The sequence below is a fragment of the Mixophyes fleayi genome, chromosome 6, assembly GCF_038048845.1.
Source record: "Mixophyes fleayi isolate aMixFle1 chromosome 6, aMixFle1.hap1, whole genome shotgun sequence".
Taxonomy (NCBI): Eukaryota; Metazoa; Chordata; class Amphibia; order Anura; family Limnodynastidae; genus Mixophyes; species Mixophyes fleayi.
Window position 1 is genome coordinate 191260914 of NC_134407.1, and position 14981 is coordinate 191275894.

General features: G+C 39.3%; 1 protein-coding gene across 6 annotated transcripts in view; it reads left to right on the forward strand.

Annotated features, from left to right (window-relative positions):
* Positions 1–171: 171 nt before the first annotated feature.
* ELMO2 (engulfment and cell motility 2) overlaps positions 172–14981 on the forward strand; it is a 30311-nt gene continuing 15501 nt past the window's right edge. For 3 of the 6 annotated variants that reach the window (XR_012677730.1, XM_075177679.1, XM_075177684.1), the window contains exon 1: positions 172–271. The gene's annotated coding sequence lies outside the window, so the exon portion shown is untranslated. The other 3 variants (XM_075177682.1, XM_075177680.1, XM_075177683.1) reach the window with 3 other exon arrangements.

Sequence of the window (14981 nt, forward strand, 5' to 3'; positions counted from 1 at the left end):
CCGAGGTGCATTGTGGGGCGGGGCGGCTAGCCTGGCTCTGTCACTTTAACAAAAGTCAGACTCCAGGAAAACTCTCCTCTGTGTGATAGTTGCGCCATCCAATGAGACCTGAGGGTCCGCGCAAGCCACGCCCCCGACTGCCCTCAGCTCTCCTGCTCGGGCTGTTGAGTGACAGCTTAACCGCATCAATGAGCGCACTACACTACGTGAGCCCGCCCCCAGGGCGTTACCACGGCAACAGGACTGAAGGGAGCGGCGGAACCGGGAAGAGGTGAGAGAGGCCCGGGGACGTGAGAACGGGGGAAATCCGTGGCTCCCGGTGAGGTTTAGTGGGGAACCTGTGCAGGAATGTACGGGGTGGGTATAGCTGGGGCCCCCAGTAACCAGGGCGATGGAGAAAGGAGTGTTGTGTGTCAGTATGCCTGTAGTATGCATCTTGTACCATATAGCCTATATATTATATGTACTGTCTGTATGCCTGTAGTATGCATCTTGCACCATATATCCTATATATTATATGTATATGCACTGTCTGTATGCCTGTAGTATGCATCTTGTACCATATATACTATATATTCTATGTATATGCACTGTCTGTATGCAGAATAAAAGTATTAGTATCACTGAGCCTGGCAGATGTAGGGTACAGCCGGGGCCATTCCAGGATTTAAGATGTGACCTCATTTAAGGGTTAACATATTAACACATTCATTGCCTCAGGCGAAACTGCATGTCCTCTGCCTGCAAGGAAACAGAGCATTAGTCTAATTGCATTCACTTGTAATCTCCTATTTGTCCTTGACTGGTCACCATTCATAGTAGATGAATAAAGTATTGGGCATTATTAACTCTCTCATGCAATGCATTTTAACAGCAGTGAGCACACATTTGGTAAATGTTCTACTGTACCAGATGCTGTATGAAGCAGGGTATAGTATTATGTTTGTATTGTATCCATTGTTCTATTGAGGGAACAAGCCATAAGCCTTACCCACAAAGGACCAGATGTTTCAACTGGTAATAACAACTTTTCTGTCTGATAGACATTCAGACATTTTTTCTTCCTGGGCTTCTGTTTGCAGATTAAGCAGTCACATTAGGTCAGTGTTGGCTAACCTGTGACACTCCAGGTGTTGTGAAACTACAAACCCCAGCATGATTTGCCAGCTATCAGCTAGTTATCTACTGGCAAAGCATGCTGGGACTTGTAGTTTCACAACACCTGGAGTGTCACAGGTTAGCCATCACTGCATTAGGTTATGATCCGTTAGGTTGTTATAATGGATTCAATGGAGATGTTTAGGTAATAAGTTAATGGTGGCGATACTGAAGTGGAGGTGTCATGGTAAGCAGTGTTAAGTTGAAACCTTTCAAAGACTCAGGATGTAGGGGTAGAATTTGCTTTATGCTGTCTAAATGGTACCTAAAATTTGATGGCTCACTGGAAAGGAAGGAAATATTACTTGTGTCCTGTGTTTTAAAGAGTTTATTGTGCATATTCATAAATCTAGCTGAAAGAAAAGTGATGGATCAAATTGTACACCTCCAAGATTGTTCATATGTGCTTTCACCTAATAATGCATTCAGCTAATTACAATTTGTGAATATGAGAAGCTTGTTTCTGAGCATTTAAATGTGACAGATTTTACAGACTGGGGAGAAAAAAATCTGGACCAACACCAGATAGTATTTGTTTTTATCTACCACAACTCCTATTTTAACAGATTGTATAGGGCCGATTACAGGTCTTCTATCTTATCTGTATTCTGTAACCCACACTAACCTCCTTTGCCAACTGCATATATTTGTCTGCTGATGAGTAATCGGATCGGATGTTGCTTAAGATTATATCTTGAGCCTTTGCATTTAAATTATCTATTTTTATTTCACTTGATTCCGAGAAGGGAAATATAAATCTATCTGCAAATATATATAAACTGTACATGTCTTTTTCCACTGGCAGTCTGTGCGTTGGTTTGTGAAGGGTTAAGTAGAGGGACTCCGAGGTTTCACGCTGAGTAATATCAGTTTCCTTAAATCTACTTTTGTCTCAGAAATGTACATAGTGTCTCTGACATCAGTCGTTCTGACCATTCTGCTTTCCAGAGGTTAGTGTATATACTGGACCTCAAGGCCCAGACTGAACTGTGTATCACCGGCAGGGAGCGTAATATCACTGGTTAGGGAGATTGTTCCAAGTGCCCAGTTACCATACTATACTCTCACTTCCTACTCGTGAAGCTATTTCACAATAGATAAATATAACGTTCCGTTAGGAGCCAGCGTGTACAATTGTTCTAATTCTTACACGAAAAATAAATCTCATGGCTATTCCAGTTACAGAGTTGAGCACGTGCCTGAGCACAAAACACATTTTTGTTGAGTAGTCTGAGCAGTCAAGTAAAATATTAGTTGCGGTTATACCAAATTGTGGGTATGTCTTCCTCAAGAGCGAGGGTAGTGTGACATTGAACATGTTGAAAGTGTTTATAGTTTAACCAGTAGCTTACCAACAGGATTCACTTGTTAATATAATGGCACATACAGCATTAGAATTAGAGAAGTGGCTTTATGCAGGTGGTAGTAAATAAATAATGATTTCTATGGCTTCACCCTGATATGATTGCACTGCTTGGCATAACAATATAGATCAATGATGGGCAACCTGATACCCTTCAAGGGCCGCAGAAGGGCCATATTTATATTGGATAGTTTATTTATTGCCAGGTTTTCCAGAAATCCATTTGTAGATTATTCGTTTGATTCCATCTTTTACAACACTTTTTTCCCAGTGCATGTATGTGCTATCTTCTCTCTGGAAGCAGTTCATTCTATATGTGACACATTTATTCCCTCTCGCTCTCCCTTGGAATCTCTCTAGCGCTATGTGATTGGCACTCGCAGTCCTAGCAGCTTACAGGGTATGACTAGCTCTCACAACAAGTGTTGCCGTACATTTAGCTCTCTTACCAACACTGTGTCGTTTTTTTGGTTAGTACCAAATAAACAACCTTGTGATAGAGATTACAAAGTATATTCTTCTGGAATTCTTTTCTCTTCCAAAAATCTATCATATCCGCTCTGCATTTATTCATTTTAACTTATTTGGTAGTGCTAGGGTCTGCAATGCTGCATTGTTACCCAAGGTAGAATTTACATCAAATACATTCTAGTATCATAGTCCATGAAGAGGCAGAGTACATCTAGTGCCAGTACACAGAAGGCGTGTGTGTGTGTGTGTGTAAGTAAGTGTAAAAGACATTGATGCAGCAAACACTAGTGGAGAACAGATCATTACTCCTATCATAATATATGCATGTACTCTGATGAATATGTTTTTGTAATGGGCTTCAAGCCACAGCTTCATAAACAGCATTATTAATGCTGTCTCACTCCCAATTACACATTGTGGGATTTTTATTTATATAAAAAAAAGGCCTCTGCTAAATATGTAGATACTGAATTGTGCCAGAAAATTTACATGTTTGAATATGTGACACTACTTTCCCGTAAATGTATTTGCACATTTTTTATATTCTAGTAAAACTCATAATTGTCACTTAAAAAAATAAAAAAGTGACAACTGTCACATTTTTATTTATAACCATATTGTACTTGGCACGTGGCCCTGCTTATATATACACATATATTATATGTGTCTACACATTGGTTTTTAGGCTCTATTTTCACTCTTGAGTTTTTAACAGTTGTTTGTTTCTTCACACCTCATCAAAGTGTCAGTTACATTTCTGGAGAGGTATGAGTTACTGGAGATATGTTTTACAATTTCATCCCGCTGACTTTGGTTCTGTATTTCGTGGCATTTTCCTTCTATCCAAAGCTTCCAAGTGTTAAGGCAATCTCATGCGCGTGGTCCCCAATTGCGGCGTGATGTATGATTTCACAGGTTTACTATGCATCTCTTCAATGTATTTTAGGCTTGTGTCTTCTAGGGAGGTATGAAGCCAAATGTTAAACTAATATCTCCTATACTAATGCATCCTAATTAACAGTAAGCATATGCTAATACTTAAACTACTTCAACACTAGCCTTCTGTCCTGGTCCTACCCATTTGTATGTGATTAAAACAAGTCTAGACAAGCCAGCTAGTCAATGCGCCAAACAATATTATTGTTGTCACTGAACTTTTCAAAGTAATTTTTATTTATGTCAATGGATGCATTTCTTCCCTGACTCCTTAAAATATCTTACAGACTCTTATATTTGACTAACGGGCTCCGAAATGTTGCATTATTTTGTCTACCATTGCATTAAAAGTCCACCAGTGTTCTACATACAGCAGTGGCAGACCTCATCATCAGTTATTAATAGCTGCATTTTGTGGGTTAAACATATATTCATGGGATTACATCCTATTAATTCACTAGTACATGGGGATCTCAATGAGTAACTTGGTGATGTTGCTTCACTGTTTCCATGTGAACTGGTAGGCTGCTAAATACCTTATTGCTGTCACAGGTTCCACATATATTAATAGACTTCAATTTAATGAGTATTGGACACAAAATGCCTGTAACTAGTGCACTTTAAACATCGATCTTCTCTATCGCATCCCTCTGATGGCACCTACCGACCTGCTAGGGACATGAAATAGAAGTTAAAAAGACCCTCAGCATCCTACTATGCCACTCAGTTCCCTGCTCGGCTGGGACAGAGGTTGAACAGGATCTGTTTACCTTTCTTCTATATGGGAAACGTTGGTTGAATCCCAGCTTCCTTCAGATTAGTGGTGGAGGTCTGGAGGTCCCAAAATAATCTTCTAGGATGATGTCATGAATGACAGGTCTGTTCTGGGGGCAAGAGAGTTTTGCCAGGATGCTATCTCTAGTTCTACTTGGTGCTAGCAGATGGATCTTGTGAATCATAAGAGGACCATCTACCAGTGATTGGGGAATTTGATTTTGGTGGCAGATTCAATCAGAGCGTCCTCTGCCATTTATTTTCTGCACTTCATTTATGGAAGCCGAGGCTGAGATGTTCATTTGCCCATAGGCCAGGAAGTGCCATTGACCTTGGTGGTTATACGGTGTCTAGCAGTTACATGATATTAATGTTGCACCACTCCCTAGGTTCCTTGTTAACGACTATCTATTTGAATCATAATTGAAATACCTTTATTTTAAGAAAGAAGTGTAATAATAATAAAATTGGTACCCGGATGAAAAGAGATATATTAGTTATCAAATTGAGGAGAAGGAAGCCAAATACAAAGGAAAGCAGGGCAAATGTAATTACCCCAACGGAGAAAAGGCTAAATATTTTTTGTTCAAGCCTAATAAATTCATACCGGTTCAATGGCATCAGGTCTCCTTTGGGAGGGAGCCTGTGCTACTTCCTCCCTTAGTGTAGAACAGTATCATCCAATGTTTGGAGGACTATTCAGCATGGACATAAGTTTGAACTGTGCTCAATCCCCCTATATACATAAGATACTGGTTCTGTAGCTGATTCCACTGTGGTCCTACAGACATCATAGTTACTATGCAGGATAGGCTGCGTAGTTGGCAGAGAATTAGACCTTGTCTGTGGGAGTTCATTTAACAGTAACTTTTAGTGACGAATAATTGGATTGAGAGTGAATTTCTGTCTGTTTCTGCTACTTTTATGGTGTCCAAGCAGTTTTGGCTTGTGTTCTTAGCCAATCCCGTGTAAAACCATCCATTTCTGCTTGAGAGCCAGAACATGATCTGTTTATTAGCTCCATCTGCAATTTAGCAAAATTCCTATTTTCTTCCTCCATGTCATGGCAACACACAGTATGTCCTTGTACTTTGTGACTCTTGGGTCTAATTTTTTTTTTCTTTTTTTTTTTTTTTAAGAGGAAAAATTTCATGCGATATCATAAATGAACTAGTCCAATAGCTTTACTTGGAAATGGGACCTTATTTACATATAAGACATTTTTTAATGAGCTTTGTATAATAAGTGTCATTTGGCTGTATTATAGGCGTGAAAGCCTTCTTTGAGTGGGTGGAGTTTGTGGTCACACTACGTTGCATAAGAAGGCAAGGTTTACATTATTGGTACATATGTTCTGTCAAAATCGCCATAGAAACAGGTGTCTTTATCTCATCACTTTTAATTGGGTGCGTTGCACATATAAAATGACTTTACAAGTGTAGGCTTTTGAATAGAGTGGAAAACACTCAGTTTATGTTGGTATAATAAATGTGTTGAACGACATAAAAAATAAGTGAGTGAAACACGCTGATTAGCAACTTAATGTTTTTTAGAAGGTCTGTCTGTTGTGTAGGACTATAAATACATCTTTTTTTTATTTATTTTATTTTCCATCCTAGCTGGTTAACATATGCTACATTTAAGCTTATGAGTAAATCCAGCTAGTAGGTGCAGTTTTGCACCTTGACAAAACTATGTTGAGCTGCAGAGAAGTGGTGGGATTCAAATTTAGAATGTGAAAACAGATTTAGGGTTGGGAGAGCACCCTAACTTAAGCTAAATTGCGGTGTAAAAATAAAGCTGGCCAATATTTGTGTGTTTGCATGCCAAAGCGGGCGACCTTTCCCTGTATGCAAAACAATTGTATTTGCCCCCCCTTGCATCTCAACTTGGATTGTCTAGGTGTAAATGTGCAAACTTTAGATGGATTTGCGCCTAACTGTAAATGAAGTCCCATGTATAGCACGGTGCTCAGCACTTCTGCCTCACAGCGCTGGGGTCATGAGTTTAATTCCTGACCTTATCTGTGTGAAGTTTGTATGTTTTCCCTGTGTTTGCATGGGTTTTATTATGGGTGCTCCTGCTTGCTCCCACATAGTAAAAAACATACTGGTAATTTAACTTGGGTACAGATTGTGTGTGTGTGTATAAGGGAATTAAACTGTAAGCTTCAATGGGGCAGGGACTGATGGGAGTTCTCTGTACAGCGCTGCGGAATTGGTGGCGCTATGTAAATAAATGATGATCTGTGACCCACCTGGCATAAAGGTATGTCAACATGTTTTCCCCACACTCAACAGCAGCATGTGTTGTATTTATAGCAAATCTGTACTTGTCTCTCTTAGAAAATATTTACTTGCTGTGATTAATTTGATGAGATCTCTTGGCAACACTGTTTGGCTTATCTAGAAAGCCAGTATCTTTGTCTGAGGTGGTCATTTTATAATGAAGCATTTGGTTTTACAATGTTTCCAATGCAATATTGTAAGGTATATAATTTATCACCTTTTATTGATGTAGTGCCAACATACTCAGCAGTGATTTACAATTGGGAACAGACACAGTAACACAACAAGATTGTTTATTAACAGATAGTCAAATATTGGCAAGCTTACAATGTATAGGAAACTATAAGTTTGATATATAATGATTGGTCCAGCCAGGTTGCAATGGAAAATGTGCCTATTGTAACTATACGTTCCAGTCCCACAGCAATGTTGGTCTGGGGGCAGATGATTGCTTGAGTATAGATACAGAGTAAATGTACGTTTGAGTGAATAATGTAGAGGGGTGGTACTCTGATACTGTACTCTAGAGTTGTTAAGGAATTTGATAAACTTGCCTGAAGAGGGGCGTTTTCAGGGATCACTTGAAGGTTTCCAGCTAGGAGAAAGTCTTGTTGCATGAGGGAGGGAATTCCACAGAGGTTCGGGTGCAGACTGATAAAAGTCCTGTAACGGGAATGGGAGCAGGTAATGAAGATGCAGATCTTTTATAGACTGTAGAGGTCACGTTGAGACAAGTGAAGAGACGTATGTTGGTGCAGTTTTGTTAAAGGCCTTGTGTGCTTGTAGGGACTGACGGAATGGAGCAGCAGTAGAAGAAGGTTTTGTGAGGAGACTTAGTCTAGTAACTGCATTCAGAATCGATTGGAGGGGTGAAATCCCGGCTAGGTGATGAGATAGTTAATGAGAAAAATGAGTGCATGGATTAAGGTTTTTGCAATGGACTGTGTGAGGTATGTCTGTATCCTGGAAATGTTTCTTAGATATATGTAACAGATTTTGGATACAGATGTTGGCAACATAGGACATTTCTGAGTCAAGGATGACACCTAGGCAGCAAGCTTGATTAGGTAAGGTTTATTGACGTGATGTCAGATAGGTTCTATTGGCCTTTGGGAATAGTATTAGCTAAGTTTTTAAAAGATTCAGTTTGAGGTGGTTTGAGGACACCCAAGATGAAATGACATTCAGGCTAAAATAAATGGTTTGAGATCTGGGGGTATATTTATTAAACTGCAGGTCTAAGAAAAGTGGAGATGTTGCCTATAGCAACCAATCAAATTCTAGTTATTTATTTAGTACACTCTACAAAATGACAGCTGGAATCTGGTTGGTTGCTATAGGCAACATCTCCACTTTTTGAAACCTGCAGTTTAGTAAATATACCCCTTAGAGAGAATCGATACAGTTGTGTGTCATCCACCTAAAGTTGATACTGAAACCTAAAGGAGCTTTTTGGCTTTCCAAGAGCAATTGTGTGAAGTATCAACACTGAAAGAGCAAATTATTAAGTAGACTGGAATACGGAGCAAAGTGTTGTTGTTTTTTGGACTGTCTTTTGCGTTCCATTTTGTACATCTTTTCTGCCCACTTTTTCTTCATTGATGGAACTTTCCATCCCCCCCCCCCCCCCCCCCCCCCTTCCCCTATTAAGTGTATGGAGAGTTCAACATTTGGAAGCATGGTCACTGGGTGTTGGAGGGTAATTAGTTAGACCACACAATTCAGGTAGTGGGTTAATGCTCTTTTATAAATGCTGCAATAATGTATAATACCAAAAATTCTATTGTGACCACTCTTGGATGCGGCTCCAGCAGTACCTGATACTGCTGCGGCTCTCACTGGTGAGTGGTTCAGGGTTTCAGGTTTGCAGACAGACCAGTAAAGCTCTTCAATAGGTTATAGTAGCCAAATGATAGCATAAGCGTAGTCCTGGTAATAGCCAAGGTCAGTGCAGGTAGCGGAAAATCTCGGTCTTAAAGGAATGACTGGCCATTAGCAGTAATTAGACACTGAGGAGTTGTGCACTCAGGATCCATAGAGCAGGACCTATAATCAGGCAATTGGCAGGGCACACGAGGCTAATAAAGGAAGGCAATGCCTTCCAGGTGAATGTGGCTCAGTCACCTTTGATGAGGGCAGGTGGCTTTGCAGCAGTACTAACTACTATGAAGACAAGCTCTCCAACATAGATTCCAGTCATTGTAATTAAGAGATGCATATCCAGGGATGCCAGACCTGGCATTTAGGCATTAAAGGACCCCCTGAGCAGAGCGTATGGGTATGGCTATGTAATGTAGTGCGTATGTCTTCAGTGTTGTGTGTTTCTGTATTTTTCTTGCATGAATATCCATTCAAGCACTGAGTGTAGTTGCTCAAAATATTGTAGGTCTACGTATTAAGGCAAACATGGAGAAAATGTGGCCCAATTTAATTCTACGCTATTTTTCCTACTCTTGGCTGCTTTGTGAAGCCACCCACCGGGGAGCATGCTTTGAGGAGGAGTTGGGACAGAGCTAGGGCGTGTACTCATGGCAATAAGATTAATCATAACTGTTCCACATGTGCATCACTCTCCCCTTCTCTTCCAAATCCTCCACCCCCTTTGCTTTGTTTTTGAGCTGTGTTTTGCTATAACTAAATATTACATCTGACGCCACTCTGCTCCAAAAACAAGAGCGCTACAATTATGTGTAATGACCAGCATATTATACCCAGCAATGCCCAAGGCATTTGTTTGTTTATATAATACATTCTCATTAGGGATCTTCATTACTATTGCACTGGTCATTCTTTCCACAGTAACCTTTTATATTCGAGTATCTAAAAAATGTAAAATTGAAATGCACTATGTTAATATTCATTACTAACCAGAGTCATCTGTTTTTTGTTGCCAAATGTTAGTGCCTGTCCGTTCAGAATTGTTTAGTTTTGTTACTCCGCCCCTAAAATATTGTTGTCGTCTGTTTTCCTCCAGCAAACTAGCATAGTTAATGGCCGTAGAGAAGTCTTAAATGGGTCACTCTGCTAGTTCATATCTCTGTGTGTACACCCTGAAAAAACCTGAAATCCTTTGAAATCATTATTTGGCATGTTGGTAAAAAAAAGGCCTATCGGCCTCTGTGTGTGGTCATTTGCCGACCACACAAACAGGCTACACTGTTGTTGGAAGTGATCCAGCTACTCAGAGTGTCATCCTATTTGTCCATTCGACTCTAATCCCGTTGCTCGAACCACAGATTGGCCTGTGTGTCACTAGCTTAAGAAAGTACAGGTAGCAGGTGCACACCGAGTTTACAGATTTTTGTTTGTCGACTTTTGGCCTATGCTCAACCAACACCAAGGACCTTTGCTGAAATCAGCAGTAAACTTACATTAACATTTTTATTTAAATGTTCCTGTCCTAAAAGAAAACCCAAATATAATTTGGCTATGCAGAACTACATTTAGAAGCCCTGCCAAGGAAACCTCATTCTGTGTGTGGCTAATCCACTGTTGCTTGTACATCTGATTCCTCTCTTCTAGTCTGTAGTATGGGGTTGGGAAGTGAAACCTATGAGCTGCAGGTCTCCTCTTGTATAAAGTCCTGCAGTGATTTGATAGCAGCTGCTCCGTTACTAAACATGCAGCCTCTATTATAACACTGTAGGACTTCTTGCCTTGTAGTCCCTGATGAAGCACATGTTGGGGCAGTTGTCACAGTAAACCTCTCTCACGGACAGCATTGCTTTGACAGGTGATTCTGTTTTTCTTGTTTCAGATCCTGTCTACCTAGTGGTAAGCTCATTCTGAGAATGCATGTTTCCTTATAGTAAATTTGATTGTGTTTTTCACATAAACCACCCTTTTTTTTTTTTTATCTGTCCATTTACATATAAAAACTCCAACTGTTGCACAGGTATTTTTCTTTTTCCTGTTTATTCCACGCACACATGCTATTGTTCATTCTGTTGACCTTTTGCAGGCTATTTAGCTATACACTTTGTAGCATGACTGATTGGTAGCTTGACGGTTTCAATTTCCATTTTATTCGCTGGTGTCTGTGTGCTCTCAATTATGTTTTTTCTCTAGTAGTAGTAGTATAAAGTTAAATTGACAACCCATGTTTTAAAGAGCATTTTACATAAACTCGTGATCGATTGGATTATAGAAAATCCTGTTACTTTACTGCTCTTTTACAGGGGCGCAAATTATAAATGTAATAATACCAAGTAGTCCTAGGGTTGAGATTAGCCAAGTTAACCAGGACACATGGAATTAGACCTACTACAGTTCCTTATTTACGGTCATGTCTGAGCTTTTACATTTAATAAATAAGGTCCTCTATGTTCAAACCGTTGAGCTCTGCTGAAGCCAAAGTAGTGGTGTATTCCCTGAAACATATTGCAGTATGTAGAACGTTGCCCTATGCACCCTCACCTATATGTAGCTGCTGCATATCGACAATTCTCATACAGCCAACATGATTATCTCTTATTGCATCATCATTTCAGCACAACAGTACATCATTGTGTGTTCCTCTTTTCCAATGCTTTTCTGTTTGCAGTAACCTATGATCATTTTTAATTGATTTAAAATTGAAACCAGAAACACTGTTCTATACCAATTACCAAATGTGGCACAGACTAGTGCCACTGTTAAAGGGGGTAGACATGGTGCGATGGACAGCGATGTAAATAGGGTTATGTACAGTAAACCTTTTATTACTGCTGGTGCATATTTATACCCTGCACTTCAGAGTTTTTTATCTTAAATAAATATGCTCATATCGGTGAGTTTGTTTTTTTTTGGGGGGGGGGGGGGGATTCCCCTGTAATTGTTGTAGGGTTGAATGGAGATTTTTTTTTTTAATGCATTTTATGTGCATCTTTGGAGTTTATATTACACATAAGAATGTTTAAATATGTTAAGAAAATACATCAGTTTGGTTATACAATTTGGTTTATGAACTAGGTTGTTTAGTTGGAATTGGATAACATTCAGGCTTAATTAATTTTGTATGTTACCTGCTTTCAATTAGCCACACCATCTTCTGCAACTAGAATTGATGGCCTTAACATGCCCATACATACTGTGATTATGATGGACATTTGGACACTTTAATAACTAATTAGGCACAAATCTCATTAAAAAGACCATCAATCCTAATCCACATCAAGTTGGGAGCTATCGGATGCTGGTGTGGTCAAACGGTAAACACAATAAAGCCATGATGGCATCTGACCGTTTGCGTGGTCATCATCTGACCATGGTAATGGTGTTCTCTGACTTCCAGCGATTTGGCCCAAACACAGAACTGATGGCACCTTCAGATTTGGCCACACGTGTTTGTAGGTGTTTGGTCACGTCTGGCAGAGAGATCCAGTCATTCAGCAGTTGAGCAGAGCTAGTGGATTGGCAGATATATGGCAGCTCTAGTTATTTCATAGGAAGTATTCTTTAAACCATTTATTGTTTGTGACTATATATATATATTACACGTTTTGCTTCTTAAAATGTGAACATTTTGTTAGTTCCATTGTTAAACTAGGCCTATTCTCTGACGCAAAATTATAGTCCATATTCTTGTATCTAAAACATGAAGTAGGCATTATAAGTCTGTATGTTTAAAAATCAAATCATTTATAATCCCTTTTTATTTTTCTCCATAAATGGTCACAGCTATATCTATACCATTAGAAAGCCTGCTGATTTGGTTTTCTCTTTATTTGTATAGAATGTCACTGGAATTAACTCCATTGGGCCCAAATTAGTTGCAAAGCTGTGTGTCAATTTTCTCTTTGTGAATTTTAGTTTCTTGTTTCTTTTTGGGGGGGGGGGGGGGGGACAAATAAGACTTTTCTCTTGTTATATAGAAAACTCATTTTGTGTCCCACAGTGTTTGTGTGTTTTATTTTTTATTGTTTTTTTTATTATTATTATTATACCCCAAAGCATCAATTACTATTGCCGTTTTCACTAAAAATCTTAGGTCATCTGGCATGCGCTGCATGTTTGAGATCTCCCTATGGATTCTGCAATAATATTCAAGTATTAGGCCTGTGAAGGCCAGAACCTTAAACTGTCGCTACTTCGTGGTTGATTTTTAATGTATGTTTTGCATCCTTGTTTTGCTGAAATGTCCAACATATTTTCAGCTTCAGTTTCTTCACGGACTTTGGGAGCTTCTAGGATTTGTTGATATCTAGTTGAATCTGTTCTTCATCTCACCTGGACAATATTTCATGTTCCTCTGGCTACATAACACCAAAGATTCATCACCACAGTTAACAATTCTCAATGTGTTATTTTTCTGAAATGGTTCATCCGCTTTTCTTCAAATATATCTTTTATGGTTGTGGCCAAATGGTGCAATCCGTCCACATCACATGTATTGTTTGGCTTCAGAATGTACCTTTTGTGATGAGGTTGTAGGAGAGGGTTCCTTCTGACCACTCTTCTGGTGTCAGCGAAACCATTTCTGCAGGTCCAGGTCCTGTCTAGTAATATATAGGATCTGCTTTGTATATCTGACCTGTTTGCTAAATTCATTGAAACGGGCCCAGGGGGGCATTAACGTTTGTATACTGTGTGTGTCTGTGTTTTCCCTTTTTTAAAATTTAGCATTGAACCCTATGAGCGCTGGAGTGGTCTTTCTTTAATACATTGTGATGTCCCTGGACTTTCTACTGACCGCACCAAAGCACGATCTGTGAACCATATAGAACAGTTCTGGCCGACCATACAGTAGCATGAAGTCACCATTTTGAATGTTAATTCCTTAAACTTCTATTTTAGTTTGTGTTGTTTTATGTCTGTGACATGTATTTAAGAGGAACCGCCATTAAAGAGAAACCACGACAAAATGGATAGATAAAAACATTCATCAAATATTTGGGCAAATTGATATGTAGGTAATTTAGGAGCTGTTGTCTCTGGACAAGGCCAAAGTGGCTCACAGCCTCAAACATTTAGGTGATTTTAATAGTTTTTCTGTCTACTTAAAGCTTAACAATTACTATTACCAATGAATGAGGTGCTTCTGTACTGTGATTTGCCTGATGACCATTGACGAGTATATTCTAAATACAGAAGGTGCCATCATACATATAGTTTGTACTTGATGTCTTCCCACTGCTCAGAAGGCCATATTGGAATAATGGCTATAAGCATGATTATGTGTGATGTAGAATTTGCCCATATACGGAACTTTGGGTTGAATAACCTCTAAATAAACAGCCAGAAAGGAGGCTGTGCTCAATCATCTGATAAAGCCCTCTGCATCTCATCTATCCATTCTCTTCACCACACATATATATACTACAAATCTATGATCCATCCTCCAATATAATACACACATTTCCCTGTCAATGTTAGACATTGTACAATTTAATAAATTATTCTTTCATTTAGTAAAAGTAGTTAAGGAAAGAAACGCAATAAAAATTGCACTTTAAAAAATCTTATCTCATTCTCCACTCTCATCACATCCTCCCATTCTCGGTTACAGGATTTTTTCCGGGCTGCACCTACTTTGTGGAATTCCCTCCCTCGCACAGTAAGACTTTCCTCTAGTCTTCAAACCTTCACGCGTTCACTGAAAACCCACCTCTTCAGACAAGATTATGATATTCCTCAACCACCATCTTAATTTCCCTAGATTACCCTATTACCATCCTCTACACTGCTAACACAAGAAAACAACCTTCTGACCAACATTGCAACACACACAGCCCACTCAGTACTTTTACCTTTGCAGTCTGGCTGGTCCATTGTGCAATATGATGTAGCACATGTCCTTGTGTTTCTAACTCCCATTGTCCTATAGAATGTAAGCTTGTGAGCAGGGTTCTCTTACCTCTCTGTCTGTATGTATTACCCAGTATTGTCTTATTAATGTTTGTTCCCAATTGTAAAGCGCTACGGAATTTGCTGGCGCTATATAAATAAATGTTGATGATGATGTTGATGATTTTTCATATAATGCTTATGAGTAAGGAAGATATTTACTTTGC